The sequence below is a fragment of the Leptopilina boulardi genome, unplaced genomic scaffold, assembly GCF_019393585.1.
Source record: "Leptopilina boulardi isolate dan_hultmark-lab unplaced genomic scaffold, ZJU_Lbou_2.1 LbouV2_302, whole genome shotgun sequence".
Lineage (NCBI taxonomy): Eukaryota > Metazoa > Arthropoda > Insecta > Hymenoptera > Figitidae > Leptopilina > Leptopilina boulardi.
In genome coordinates, this window is record NW_026137866.1 from 609,159 (window position 1) to 623,820 (window position 14,662).

General features: G+C 30.7%; 1 protein-coding gene across 2 annotated transcripts in view; it reads left to right on the forward strand.

Annotated features, from left to right (window-relative positions):
- The window catches only part of LOC127282706 (uncharacterized), a 162,621-nt gene that overhangs the window by 40,027 nt on the left and 107,932 nt on the right, over positions 1-14,662 (forward strand). For both annotated transcript variants that reach the window (XM_051307140.1, XM_051307141.1), the window contains one exon: positions 10,900-10,983. The gene's annotated coding sequence lies outside the window, so the exon portion shown is untranslated. The remainder of the gene's footprint in view (positions 1-10,899; positions 10,984-14,662) is intronic.

Sequence of the window (14,662 nt, forward strand, 5' to 3'; positions counted from 1 at the left end):
TCCCCCTACGATTGAACGTGAAATTCTAAATGTAAATTTTCTTGTGCAGAGTATTTAAATATATGTGTGTATGTGTGCTATTTTCTTCTTAGCAGAGAGAATTCACAAGTTAAAAAAAGGCCCCCCCCCGGCACCTATAAGCATGTTTTATCTCTCGGTCATATATGTAAAACTTGGCTTAATTATACCTCAAGGATTTTCATTTGATCGATCCTCTCTCTCTCTCTCTCTTTCTCTCTTGGAATTTCCTGTGTGAGAGCTTACGTATATACCTCCCGGGAAAATTCCAATGGAACTCTAACTCTCATTCGGAAATTCTCAAAATTCTCGACTATAAAACTTTTCTTTGAATTCTAGAATTGTTAAGATATATGTTAATTTACTTTTTGAATTTTTTAAGTTCTTTTCTAAAAATAAAATACTTTTGTATTTAAAAATTGTGTTGTGATTTTAAAATTTTCTTCTTTTTTGTTAATATTAAAATTATATATTGAACTTCCGGATCTTTCTATGAACATGAAAGAGGTATTTAAAAAATATTGCGCTATATATAAAGAGAATAAGAATATTTCTACTTAGCTCGTTAAACCGTCGTCAAGTTTAAAAATGTAGAAAGGCTTTTCTGAGAAGTTTAAATTACTGAAAGAGATCTTAAAACTGACAAGACTAAGTAAATACGGTACTTTAATTTTTACTTAGAGAAAGAGAGAGAGAGAGAGAGTCTAATTGCTTACCAGGTGCATAGTTGTAACTAAAGGCTTGATGTGCTTATGTCAGCTTTGTGGATAGACTGTACAGAGAGAGGAGGGTTTGAAATCATGCGGGAGGTGGAGGTAGAGGAGGAGGGAAAGGGTTTTGGTTTATATACACGGAGAAGTTGGTGAGCAGACTACCTGTCGGTGCTGTCGGTAAACAGAGAATCAATTCGCATTGGCGCTAATAGCTGGCTGCGGTGGTCAGCAACCCTGAGCATTGGTGTTTCTCGTCGAAGCATATATCATGAAAGGGGAATATATACATATATATATGTAGCGGCAGAGAAAGACCGCCTGCCTCTGTGCAACCCCCATCAATCGACATCCCAATATACGGCTCGAGTGTCCTTCATGATTCCATTTTATTGCTCTTCAATTTATATTTATTCTCACTTCAAATTAAAAACTTATTTTTTTTATTATATATTCTAGGAATATATAATTTTATTGATAAAATGTCGTATGGCTTTTAATTTAGTGGAATAAATCGATTTTAGTCGGATATAATGACTAAATTAGGAAATCAGTGGTAAAAGTCAATATATCAATAGTGCAAGTAAATATTCTTTATTTTTATAATTATATCAGTAGTACAAGTAAATGTCTGGTCAGACTTTCGTTATTCTTCTAATTTTATCAGTAGTACGAGTAAATATTAGGTCAGACAATTTTTTTGGGTACTTTTATTAGTAGATCAAATTGTTTTTTGTCAGACATAATTACTACCCGAGGCGAAATTTGAATCCTCTTTAGCTTCCCTTAGAACCTAAATAGGCCCTCTTTACGATCTTGTAGACTCCCGTAGGCCCTCCTTTGAATCCAAACGTGGAAGAAAGGTAAATTTGCGACTGGTTGAGGAAGCTAAAGAGGGTCTAGTTCGATTAAAAAAGTACAAAAAAATGCAAAAAAAAAACTCTTTTAATTATTTTGATTAAAGCAAAATGAATTTTTTCTTCACACAATATTTCTTTAATTACCCTTTAAAAACTGGAATTAACATATTTTGAAGCGTTTTCAAAAAATTAATAGAATTAGAGCAATTTCAAAATTTTCAATATTTTGATCAATTTTTAGACCCTACTTTAAATCCAAACGTGGAAGAAAGGGAAATTTGCGACTAGTTGAGGAAGCTAAAGAGGGTCTGTTTAACTCTACTTTACTCCTTGTAAATTAGGGCTTAAATTTCGCCTCGGGTAATTTACAAAATTAGTGGTAAAAGTAAATTTTTTTAATTTTATCAAGTAATACAAGTAAATGTTTGGTCAGACTTTATTTTTACAAGTAGAACAAGTAAATGTTTGGTAAGGCAATTTTTTTTACTTTGAGTAGATCAAATTTGTTTTGGTCAGACATAATGAGTATCTTACAAAAATCAATAGTATTAGGTAAATATTTAGTCAGACGTTTCTAATGTTTTCAGTAGTACAAGTCAATGGACTTTAAATTTTTTTTTTTGAATTTCGTCGGTAGTATAGGGGTCAAACTTTGTAATTTTATCAAGTAGTACAAGTAAATGTTTGGTCAGACTGTATTTTCATTTTATAATTTCATAAGTAAATACAAGCGAATGCTTACAATTAGACTTTGAAAATTTTTTTTTTATAACTTTTTTTAATATATATTTATAAATTGAACATGTTTTCGATTTAAAAAAAACCATTATTATTATTTTTTTGGTAAATAGTCGTGACTAATGATTCTTTCAGTAAAGTAATTCTAAAGTGAAGTTTGAGTTACGAGAGGAGGCGAAGTGTTCAATACGCTGAATGTTCGTATAACTTGGTTAAAGTTGTAGGTTTGTGGAATGACGTGTAAACCACAAATCGAAAGTCCAAATCGCGCACTGTACTACTACCACCACCACCACCACCACTGTGTTCTAGAAGGGGGACGACGTCGAATGCGGTGTGACTTAAAACTTGAGAACTGTTTCCTGATTGGTAGAAGGAGGGGTTTTTGGGGACAGATGCTAGGAAAAGGTCGTCAATGGAGGGAGAGGTATAAGAGGAGGAAGAGAGGGAGGGAGAGAGAGAGAAGTAGGTTTGAAGATAAGTGATCGCGGTTCCTGGCCTGAAACTCTAATTAATACCTCGCTGCTTCGTTTGAGCTCGTGACTTATGACCCTGTCGCCCTTGTTCAGAATTACCCCCCATACTACACACGTATATATATATATTGCTAGTAACGCGCGACGTCTTTCCAGGGTCTCTTGGCCATTTATTATCGACCAAGTTCCAAAGCCTGACGCCTTTGGATTCAATCGTAATTCAATGCAGCTCCTCGCGGCCTTTTAAGGAATAAGGCTCTACTTTTCCTTCTTCTTCTTCTTCTTCTTCTTTTTCTTCTTTTAAAACTATTTTTACTTCCATTGAACACATTTTTCCAAAGGAAAATGCATTTTTTAACTCTGATTAACTGCAAATGACTTTTTGTGCAAAAATTACTTTTCTTTTTTTTTTATTAGATGTAATTTGGGGATTTTATTCCTTGGTGTAAAATGGAATTTAAATATTTTCAATTTTCTTTTCTAGTTGACAGATTTTGGATATTTAAAAATATAATTGTTTTGGAATTTTTTTTTTATGTAAAAAATTTGTTGAAATCAAAGAAACTTTTTATATATATCTATAGTTGTTGGTTATGAGAAGTCTTTTTCTGAGATTGCTTTGGATTTAAGGAATTTTGTTTTAGAAAAAGATATTGTGGTACAAGTATATTTCCCAGACGGATTACTATATTCTCCTTTCCCTCCCCCCCCACTGTTCTTAGAAAAGAAATTAGTCTTTTAAAGAAATTGCCTTCGATTCGCTTAAAATAATATAATTTTAATTACTACTTTGGGATTTCAATTGAAAGTAATTGAATTTAAAAAGGAATTTTCTTATTCTCCCTTTAGTTTACACTGAAATTTTTTTTTTATTAAAATAGTCCGTTACTCTCTAAGAATTAGTAAAAGTTTTAACTAATTTGAATTAGTGGCTAATTTTTTGTTTTTGAATTAGTTAAATTTGACTAATTCTATAGTACAAAAATTTTTTTTTACTATAAAGTAATTTTACTAATTCGATAGTAAAATTTTTTTTACTATTAACTAGTTAAATTATACTAATTTAAAAACAAATATACACAGAAAATTAAAAGGCATTAAAATAAGCTGCAACGCTTCTTATTTTAATCCAATTTTGCTTATTTTAATCCATTTTGGCATTAAAATAAGCAAAATTGGATTAAAATAAGAAGCGTTGCAGTTTATTTTAATGCCTTTTAATTTTCTGTGTACCCAAAAATTTAAAAATAGAAAAATACAAGCTAAAAACAATTTTGTTAAAACAAAACCAATGACGTGATTTCTTTTTTGATTAGATGAGAAAATTGCCTAGGATATTGTTTACAGAAGAAGAGAGAGAGAGAGTCTCTTCAGTTTCAATTATACTCGGGAAAACATTCTTACGTCAATAGAGGATCGAAGTTGCAATAGTGAAATTCAGGAACACAGAACGATTCTTCCTGCTCTCGCGCGTATTACATGGATATTGATTAAATGCTACATTTCGATAGTATTAGGAGAGGAGAGTTGGTTCAGGTCGAGTCAGCAATTAATATTATTTATCGACGTCTTAATCGGTCGGCCGCATCTACCTAATGTTAGATCAATCTGGATGATTGATAGAAAATAGGGCAGAGAAAGAGGAAAGTATATAGATGATGAGAAGGCAAGTTTGCCAATCGGCTATTCATTAAAAAAAAAGAAGGCGTCTTTATAATCTCCCTTTTTTTTTCTTATTCATATGTTTAAAAAAAAATGTGTGCAATTTATAGATTTATACCGCGTTATTGCTTCGTTTGAGACTTGCGCGATTACATCATGAGAGACTCAAGGGTTGGCTTGCCTGGTTAAGCGACAGGGTTGAAAATAAAAAAGATCAACCCCCCCGGGGCATCGAACTCGCGCACCTGGTGCACCGCAGTTACTTTTCCAGCTCTCTCTCTCTCCCTCTCTCTCGATTAAAGAAGACGCGAGTTTTAACGGCTGCTACTGCCATCATCCGCTTGCAGAAAAAAAAACTGATGAACTCTTGTCATATTGCCTTTTTTGAATCTTTTCTCTGTTGCTCTGTTAGCTTCGTGAAAATATATTCTTAGTTTTCAAATATTAAATTAGTAAAATTGAAGTTTCAAAAATTAAAAAAGAAGTTTTTTTTTGAAATAATAATCACTTAAAAGGTAGTTAGAGTTTGATGCAAAAGTCAGGAGGGGTAAATATAATAAAAAAAGAAAGAAAGGTAAAAGATCCTCGGCACAGCTTTTTTTTCCAAGAAAACTCCCTTTAGTTGAAATGAGCGTAAGAAAAGTTGAAAGTTGCTGAAGTAATAGATTTTCTCTCACGAAAATAGAATGCAGTGAAAGAAAGTTTAAATTAGCATAAAAAAAAGAGAGAGGGAGAGCTAATTGACATTTGATACAAAATGTCAATTTTTTATCAACTCACTTAACTTTTGTTATTTTCATCAGTATTTTATTTTTAGAAGATTTGTATTATTTATTTGCAATATTAAGTTTATGATTTATTAATTTTAGTATTTCGCTTTTTATAAATATAGAGCAGAATTTATTAAATTTTTATTAATTTCGTTCTTCTTCTTTTTTTTTTTTTTTTTGCCAAAATAGTTGATGTTCTAATTTCAATTTAGAAATTATATGATATAAAACTTCTTTTTTTTCAGTTCCATTTGCGCTATATATACAGCATGCATACTTGCGTAATAGATTTCATCGGAGAATAAAAAAGTCATAAACTTGTGATTTCAGTCATAAAAAAAAGTTTTGAGTTGTGCCAACAAAGCCTTCTATTTCTACTAGAGCACACACTCGATGTTTATATTGTTCTGCTTGTGTGATTTGACTTGAATGTAATACAACAATAGAAAAGAAAGTGTATTTCTCGGTCTTTTCAAATATTACTATTGTTATTTCCAAGAGAGAAATGAATGAGAAAGAGATTTACCGCGACACGAGCAATTTTCAAGTATCGCTTATTATCCATGGTTTACCTTTACCACGCGTTAAAAGTCTCTCTCTCTTTCTCGCGATTTTCAATCATTGAACCAATTAATATTTCAATCGAAATTTACCCTTATACCATCAAGTTATTCGTTTTGAAATATAAAGTTACTTTTCTGGCTTGATCTTTTACTAACTAGGGACCCACTTGAGTATACACGATTAAAAGGTATATATATATATATATATTGAATTCTCGATAAAACAAGTATAGAGGAGAATTCGTCAAAGAAGTGATCGTGTAACCGATAACGAGTTTCAGAGACGAAAAATTTCTCGATTCGATCTAAAACGACGAGGGACGACACAACGCGATCAGGAAACTTTGATAAAGAAAGTGGAAAACCGCCGCTCTTCACTTCTCTTTCAACCGCGAAACAGGAATTTCGCTATAAACTACTTGCGAGGGTATATACTTTTTCTATATATATATATAAAGAAGAGAGACTGATCGGTAATATATTTGATACACTTATAAAGGATAGTTTCGTTATTTAACGAGTTTTCGAAATGACGACGATCTTCTTTCTTTACTCTTTGAAACCGATTAACGAGTATCACACTTGTTTAATATATAAAGCGATTTTCCAAGAGAAGCGAAATTCTCTTGAGAATAGGTATAAAAGTTACTTAAAAGAGACAATTAATTTTATTCAATATTGATAATTTATTATATTTATATAGTTGAAATTCAATTGCATCAACTTTTAAATTCACCTTATAAGTTGTATTATTCAAGTTATAATAATTAACTGAAATATTATAGTATAGTTTTTCAGGAATTAAAATAGTTTAAATAGTCTGACTAAGCATTTAATAGCATCACTGATAAAAAAATTAGAAACGTCTGACTAAACATTTACTTGTACTACTTGTGAAATATTAAAAATTAGATGTAGTCTGACCAAATATTTACTGGTACTACTGCTGTCTCAGCAAACATTTTTTTTGATACTACTTACTTGTATTGACAAAATAAGAATTACGAATGTCTGACTAAACATTTACGTATACTACTGATAAACTGCAAAACTTATTCAAGTCAAGTCAATCTGAAGTCAATGTCATTCAAGGTCATTTGAAGGTCAAGTCAAAGTTATTCAAGGTCGTTTGAAGGTCAAGTCAAAGTTATTCAAGGTCGTTTGAAGCTCAAGTCAAGGTCGTTTAAGGTCATTTGAAGGTCAGGTCAAGGTCGTTCAAGGTCAAATGAAGGTCATTCAAGGTCGTTTAAAGGTCAAGTCAAGGGCATTCAAAGTCGTTTGAAGGTCAAGTCAAGGGTATTCAAGGTTCCTTTTTCGTTTGGGGGCATTTACTCGTACCACTGATAAAATTATAAAAGACTGTCTGAACATTTATTTACTTGTACTACTTGAAAAATTGCAACAACAAAATTAGGAAGACTGACGAAATGTTTAGTTGTACTACTGATATAATTTATAAGAATTAGAAAATTATGACCAGACGTTTACTTGAACTACTAATAAAATTATAGGAAATTAATAATGTCTGACCAAACATTTACTTGTCCTACTGATAATGTTAAAAATAGGTTTGTAAAATCTGACTATAAGCAATTTACTTGTACTATTGATCTATTAAATTACAAAAGTCTGACAGAAGATTTATTTATACTACTGAGAAAATGAAAAAAATATATTTGTAAAGTCTGACCAAACATTTACTTGTATTACTGGTAAAATTAGAAAAAATTACAAATGGCTTACTAAATGTTTACTTATACTACTGATATAATTACAAATAAATTTCAATCTGACGATATATTTACTTTTACTACTGATACAATTAAAAATTAGTCTGACAAATAATTTACTTATACTATACTGATAAAATTACAAAATTCTGTCCTAAAAATTACTTTAACTATTTTGCTGTCAACTTTAGAAATTTTGTCTGACTGAAATCAGTTTTTACTACTTTAAAAATTAGTAATAAAAAAAAATTACTAAAAATTAGTAATTTGACTAGAAATATTTACTTTTTCCTAAATATTGAAAGGTTATTTACATAATTTTTAAAAATTAAATAGCATTTTGTTTGGTTTTCTTTTATTGAGAATAAAAATAAAAAAAAACTCTCTTCTAAGAATTATTTTTTAAAAAAAATTTTTTTTAGGAATCATTGTTTTAACAATGTAAACTATTATTTGTTTGGTATATAAGAGACTATATAAACATATACATAGAGTTTTGTGAACTATATAAACAAACAAGATACAATTTGTCCTAGGTGTAATCGTCTTGATTTTCCGTTTCTCCCTTTTACATTGCTAACGTAGTTGCAATTAGCACGCTCAAGTTCGACGGCTTAATTAAGAGGGTTTCGACATCGACTCACACAGTGTAGAGAGAGAGAGAGAGAGAAAGAGAAAGAGAGAACTAAGGTTAGGTCGGTGGGTCAGGTCAAAAGGTGGACGTCAATGCCTTGCAAATCTTGTCGTGTTTCTATGACACGAATTTCCTAATACTTATACAAATATACGTTGATATGTATATATGAAATGAATTCGTTGTATGTCAACATTAGTTGATATTAACGAGAGAATCGTTAGATATTAAAGACTGTAGTGGTTCTAGAGCAACATCCACACACTCATACAACTTAGTTTGAGCCTCAGATGCCAAGAGGTCTTCTCTTCCCTTAATAATTAATCTTAACGAAATCTAAGTGTCATTCCAACCCTGTCAGAGTTTCAACTCCAGTAATATTGAAACAGGAACTTGTCAGTTTTCCTCTCTCTCTCTCTTCTCTACGAAGCCAAACTGCGGCTTCTCTTCCAACTTCCAAGTTTACTAAAGATGTGCATAATAAGAGAGATATATGTAATATGTATATCATAATTACTTTCAAAATTGTTTTTAAATACTTATTTTAACCCTCTTGAACCATCTCTAATTTTTATTCTTTTAATAAAAATAAAAATGAGAAAACAATCTTACTAAAGTGCTTCAATCTGATTTTTGATATAATATTTGAAGGGATCAAAAGTGGTACTTGGAAGTTAGTTTTGAGGCTTAATTGAAGTAAGAAATAGAATATTCCCTTAATTTGAATTATAAGGGTTGAATTCTGGACCAGGGGGCAAGGGATGAAATTGGAGCAAAGGAACTAGAGAGAGAGGGAGAGAGGACGTTGATAATTAAGGATGAGAGAGGAATGGAACAAAAGACAATCGAATAAACGCGCGAGACGAGTAAGTAACGAGACCTCGAACTTATGACTCGGAAGGACGTGTAATTTCCTGTCGGTAAAGGGACTCGCACCCCTTTGCTCAGCCAACCTTGAAACGTGCTCTACGTGAGTCAGGATGTTAAGACGGATGTGCGGGAGTGAGCTTTTTTTCTCCCTCTCTTTCGTCGCAAACCAGTAAGCTATATATATATATATATCAGTTATGGGTGACAAAAAATGCCGACGGAAGCTTGGCTTTTGTCTCTCTATGTATACAGAGTCTGAGAGAGAGAGAGAGAGAGAGAGAGAGAGAGAGAGAGAGAGAGAGAGAGAGAGAGAGAGAGATATGAACAGTTTAGGGTCGTTCTAGCTTTCTACTAATCAACCTAATTTCTAACTTGTAAAACACACAAGCTGGTCCGTGGTCCTAACGAGGTTATCCCTTGTTAGGCATCGAACCCTTCTGGTCCATGGCACGATCCGTCGCTTCAAACTGCAAAAACTCATTCACGCTCTGATAGTCTCTAACTATAGAATCGACGAATCAACTCGCGTACATAAATGCAATTTGTAATCTTTCAATCCAAAGAGCTTTTGTTCATTTTATATATATATACGTAAATCCCTAGGCGGAGAAATTATTACTTTTTGAAATAGGGAAATTTAAATATTTAGTGATAATTTAAAAAAAAATTATTTCGGTGGAAATATTAAACTAAAAAAAAGTGTGGAAAATTTCATTTTAAAATTAATTAGCAGTATTGCAAAGAAAAAATTTTAAAAAGACTAACTAAATATTTATTTCTACTACTGGAAAAATAAAAAACATTATGTCTGACCAAACATTTATTTCTACTACTGAAATAATAATCAAAATTTTACTGTCTGACTAAACTTCTATTTCTACTACTGAAAAAAATTAAAAACAAATTTAATGCCTGACGGAAAATTTATTTCTACTACTGACAGAATAAAAAAAATTATTTATTTCTTCTACTGACAAAATTAAAAAAAAATTATGCCTGACCAAACATTTATTTCCACTACTGGAACAATAAAAAAATATTATTTTCGACCAAATATTTATTTCTACTACTGAAAAAAAAAATATTATGGCTGACCAAACATTTCTTTCTACTACTGACAAAATAAAAAAAATATGCCTGACCAAAAATTTATTTTACTACTGACCAAATAAAAAAAAATTATGGCTGACCAAACATTTATTTCTAAAATAGAAAAAATATGTCTGACCAAAAATTTATTTTTACTACTGACAAAATTACAAATTTACGTAAATTTATAATCATTATTATTATTAATATTTTTGTTGTTATTATTGTTGCTGCTATTATTATTATTTAAAAGTTATTAATTCTCGTATAAAGGAACGTATATACAACTAACTGGATTTTATTGCAAAGTGTCTGACCGTATCCCGGTTTTTCCACTGACAGACAGTTTTTCATTTCCTTTTTTGTGCGTCTGACTAAAAACTAACGTTTTCACTCGTCACTTCCCCCCTTGTTTCAAACTTTTACCACTGTCTGACCATACTTGGTTTACTCTACTTAACGATGTTTTATTTTACTTTCCTCCCACTCCGATTAAAACAAAACTATTTTCACATTAAATCTGTCAGATTTTACAAACTTTTTTATTAAAAATCTCGTTTTTAGAGAATGAGATTTTCTCTGATTTTTATTATTCAAAATAATTTTTTTTTAATTTATTTTTTCTACTATATAGAAATGACACACATACAATTACATATTTCTATACGTTAATAAAAAAAAAATCGTTTTTTTTATTGATAAAATATCTATAAAATGTAAACTTGTGGCATGGTAGTAAAATCGTTTTTATTAAATCAGAATTTGATTTTTCTTTTCAGAAAGCAGATGTTATTGGATTCAGTGTCTGGAATAACGCAGCTGTTGCATATTTAGAGGTGGCGTTCTGCAGTCAGTCTGACAAAGTAAGTCAATGTTACTTTTTGATTATCTCCCTTTTATTTATATAAATCTGACATTTTTCTGTGGTCCTTATTATTCAATTATTATTAAAATATTGAATTTTGACAAAATATAATTTTTCTTCTTTTATATTTAATAATAAAACAAAAATTGGTTTAAATTAAATTTTCAAAAAAATTCCAATAACTAAAATTGTTTGGGAATTTAATTAGAAGTTTGTTTTTATCCCTTATAGTCAGACAGTTTTAGTTTTTTTTTTTTTTTATATGTGATAGACGACGGAAATTGGCATACAGGTTTTTCATTTAAAATTTTGTAATACATTTATAAGTTCGGTTAGTTGAACGTGATCCCAGTGACGTTTACATGAAAAATGTTGACAGACTTTGATCGATCTTAGGCGCGTGTACACAGAGACAGGAACATAACGTTCACGATATTAAATTATTGATAGGGTTATATAGGCAGTGTGCAATTTCTGGGAAATGAGAGTGTAGGTATAGTTTAAATACATAAAAAAAAAATTTTTTTTTATTAAAGAAAAGCGATAAATTTTATTAAATTTTTTTTTCTTTTTAATAAAAAAAAACAAACTATTTTATTAATATTTGTAATTTTTTTTGGAATTTTTATAATTCTTTAATCGGTTATAAAAAAAGTATTAATTTTCGTAGTTTACTGAACGAATCAATTCTTTTTTTTTCTTTTGTCTCAGGAATATATAACAGTGCCCAAGGGTGCGAACCTAATTGTATCCGTCTCTCACACTCATATTATTTTTTTTCTACTTTTATTCTCTCATTTCCTATTCTCTATATATCTTCAAAACTTATTGCGTTTCCTTTACTCTCGACTTATCATAATTTTCGTGATTTGAAAATCAAACCTAAGAAAATGAAGTGAATTGTGAAGGAATATTGGAAAAAAGTAATTGAACTGTGAGATTTCAAAAAAAAGATATGAAAAATTTTTTTTCTCTTTTTAGAGATTTTTAATTTTTTTTATATAAGAAAAATAGTAATTTCCAGACTTTTTTTTTTTATTTTCTTATATACGAGTCACGACCCCAATGAATACTGCGATAGGTGGAAGTAAATAAAGGTTAATTTAAGGCACACGAATTGTACTTACATTAAACTGAAATAAATTTAGCTTAATTAGAGTAGAGTGGTCCAACTTAAATTTACGTAAATTAGCGTTCTGAAGCCTTGATAAAAGACATGAGGTGGAATTTGCAATGATTGTTGAGGGAGAAACAATTTAAACACAAAATAGAATTCAACTTTTTTCCCCTTTCTATTTGTTGATAAAAGAAAAATTATTGTTTCAGTAAAAAAATATATTTTTATTTTTGAAATTGTAAAACCATAGCTGATTTTTCTCCTGAAAAAAAAGAAATAATTAAACAGTAGTTTATTAAGCGTCTCTTTATTTTGCACTCTCATTATACAAACCATTATTTCCTCAAATTAAAGCAATTAATAACATTTTCATCAGTCTTTTTCCTTGTTTATTAAAAAGTAAAATTCTCTCTTATTTTTCTTTTTCTAAATTAATGAGGTTATTATTTTCTTGTTGGAATAAGAATGAAATTCTTTTTTTATATTCTCATTTGAAAAAGTTTACTTATATTGTTTTCGTTCAGGGACCATTTTCAGATAGTTGATTTACTTCTTCTATACTCAATTTCTTTTCTTGAAAACGAAAAAAAAAGAAACTTTCTTGAAAAGTCCTTAATGAGAAATGGTGTGGTAAAAAAAAAGTCGGTCGAACTTAAAGAAAAATGTTAATTTTCCAGTCCTAAAATAAAAGTTTGCTAATAATCCAAAGTTGGCACTCGATAAAGTCTCTCTCTCTCTCTTTTTTTTTCTCTGTGACTTGAGAATGGAGAGAATTCTTTTTTTTGTGTGACGAGTTTCCGGGGGAAGTAAACTGACGTTGAATCGATCACGCTCTGGGAGGAGAGAGTTTTTTTCTCTCTCTCTCTCTCTCTCTTTGACTATGCGATTAGATCGCACGTAAGACTCGTGCGGGGGCGGCTCACACTTCCGCGACTCTGATAAGATGTCTGATAATTAATGTTGGATCGGAGGGCTCGAAACTCCCTTTCGTGTATGCTTGAAAATGGTGAGTGTTCAAAGGCCCCCGCCCACAATCTGGCCTCGTTTTGGTTTTATCACAATCGACATCTTGACTCTTTACTGTTCCCCGATTTTGTTATATATATATATATAAAAAAAAGTTAGAATCTGACGAACGCCATTGTTTGGTTCCAATCCGACGTTTCTCAGTTGTAATCTAATTTCCAAAAGGTGTGGGGAAATGTGTGCCTTTTTAAGTCACTATCGACTGAATTGCGATTTTCGGAAAATATACCTTGGAAGGCAGTCTGGTTAGGTCAAATTACGTTCCTTATGTCTCAGATTCGACGTTGACTTTTCCAGTCATTCTCATGGTTTTTTTTTCCTGAACTTAATTTTTCTTATCAAAACGGTTTCTAAAAAAAAAACACCAAAAAAAAATTTATAATTATTTTAGATAATTCAGGATACTTTAGATAATTTTGAATATACTTGAAAATAATTTACGATATTTTAAAATGTAAGGAAAAAATTATTTTACCTATAAAATAAAAAATTACTAAAATTGGTGGAAAAATAACAAAAAAAAATTTCGTATTTTTCTAAACGAAATAAATGAAAATTTACGGACCCTTGTTCTCGGGAGATTTACATTTACCCTTTCTTGTTTGTTCAAACATTGCGATTCAGAAACCCAACTGTGTACAAACGAGAAGTAGGCTAAGTGCATCATTAGTCGGGCAATTTCAAACAGCTCTTCAGCAACGAAGCTAGAACATATATACTTTTACTAAAATTGTCCAAAGAGCCTCTTCTATCTATCTTTCACTATTCTTCAAAAATAGAAAGAGAAAGCAAAATAAAATAATAAGTATTTATTAGAATAATAATTTTTTTCTTTATGCCAATTTATCTTTTTATCGAAAACAAAAAATATGATTTTCTGTAAAAATAAACCTTTCTTCTAAAATTGATTAACAAATGTCTGATGGCAAGAGAGAGAGAGAGATATAGCAAGGAGAGACTTGAAATCTTGCGAGTATTATTACCATGATGAGAATATATCTAGTCCCTCTGAACTTAATTGCGTTTCGATGCGAAATTACTAATTAACAATTAAATCCGTGTCTTCCGGTCTCCTTCATTTCTAATTGTACTTGTCTTGTTTGTTACCTTGCGTCGTCCGGTTCTATACGATTTCAGTGTAAGAGGCTTCGCTATTGGTTGCTGGACCCAACGAATTGCAATTCGAATCAACCAACCATTAAATTCCCCCAAAAGGAATTCACCTTTTGCGGTGAGTCTCTATCTCTCCGAATTTAAGCTGATAAACAATTTTTTATCGAAATCATTATTATGGAACATAGAAAGGTAAAAATTCAGAATGGAAAAAGAAGTTACCATTTTTTGAAGAGGTTTTTCTTATATAGAAAATATATATATTTTTTTAAAATTCTGGTATCTAAAGTTTCTGGCACGAGCGCGCGTATCGTGGTAAGCCGATTTTATGGGGTTCAAGTGAAGAATAGTTTACGCTCGAGGCACTTGAAACGACCTGCTGACTCTGAAAAGCGACTATCCCTTCCCGCACATACACATT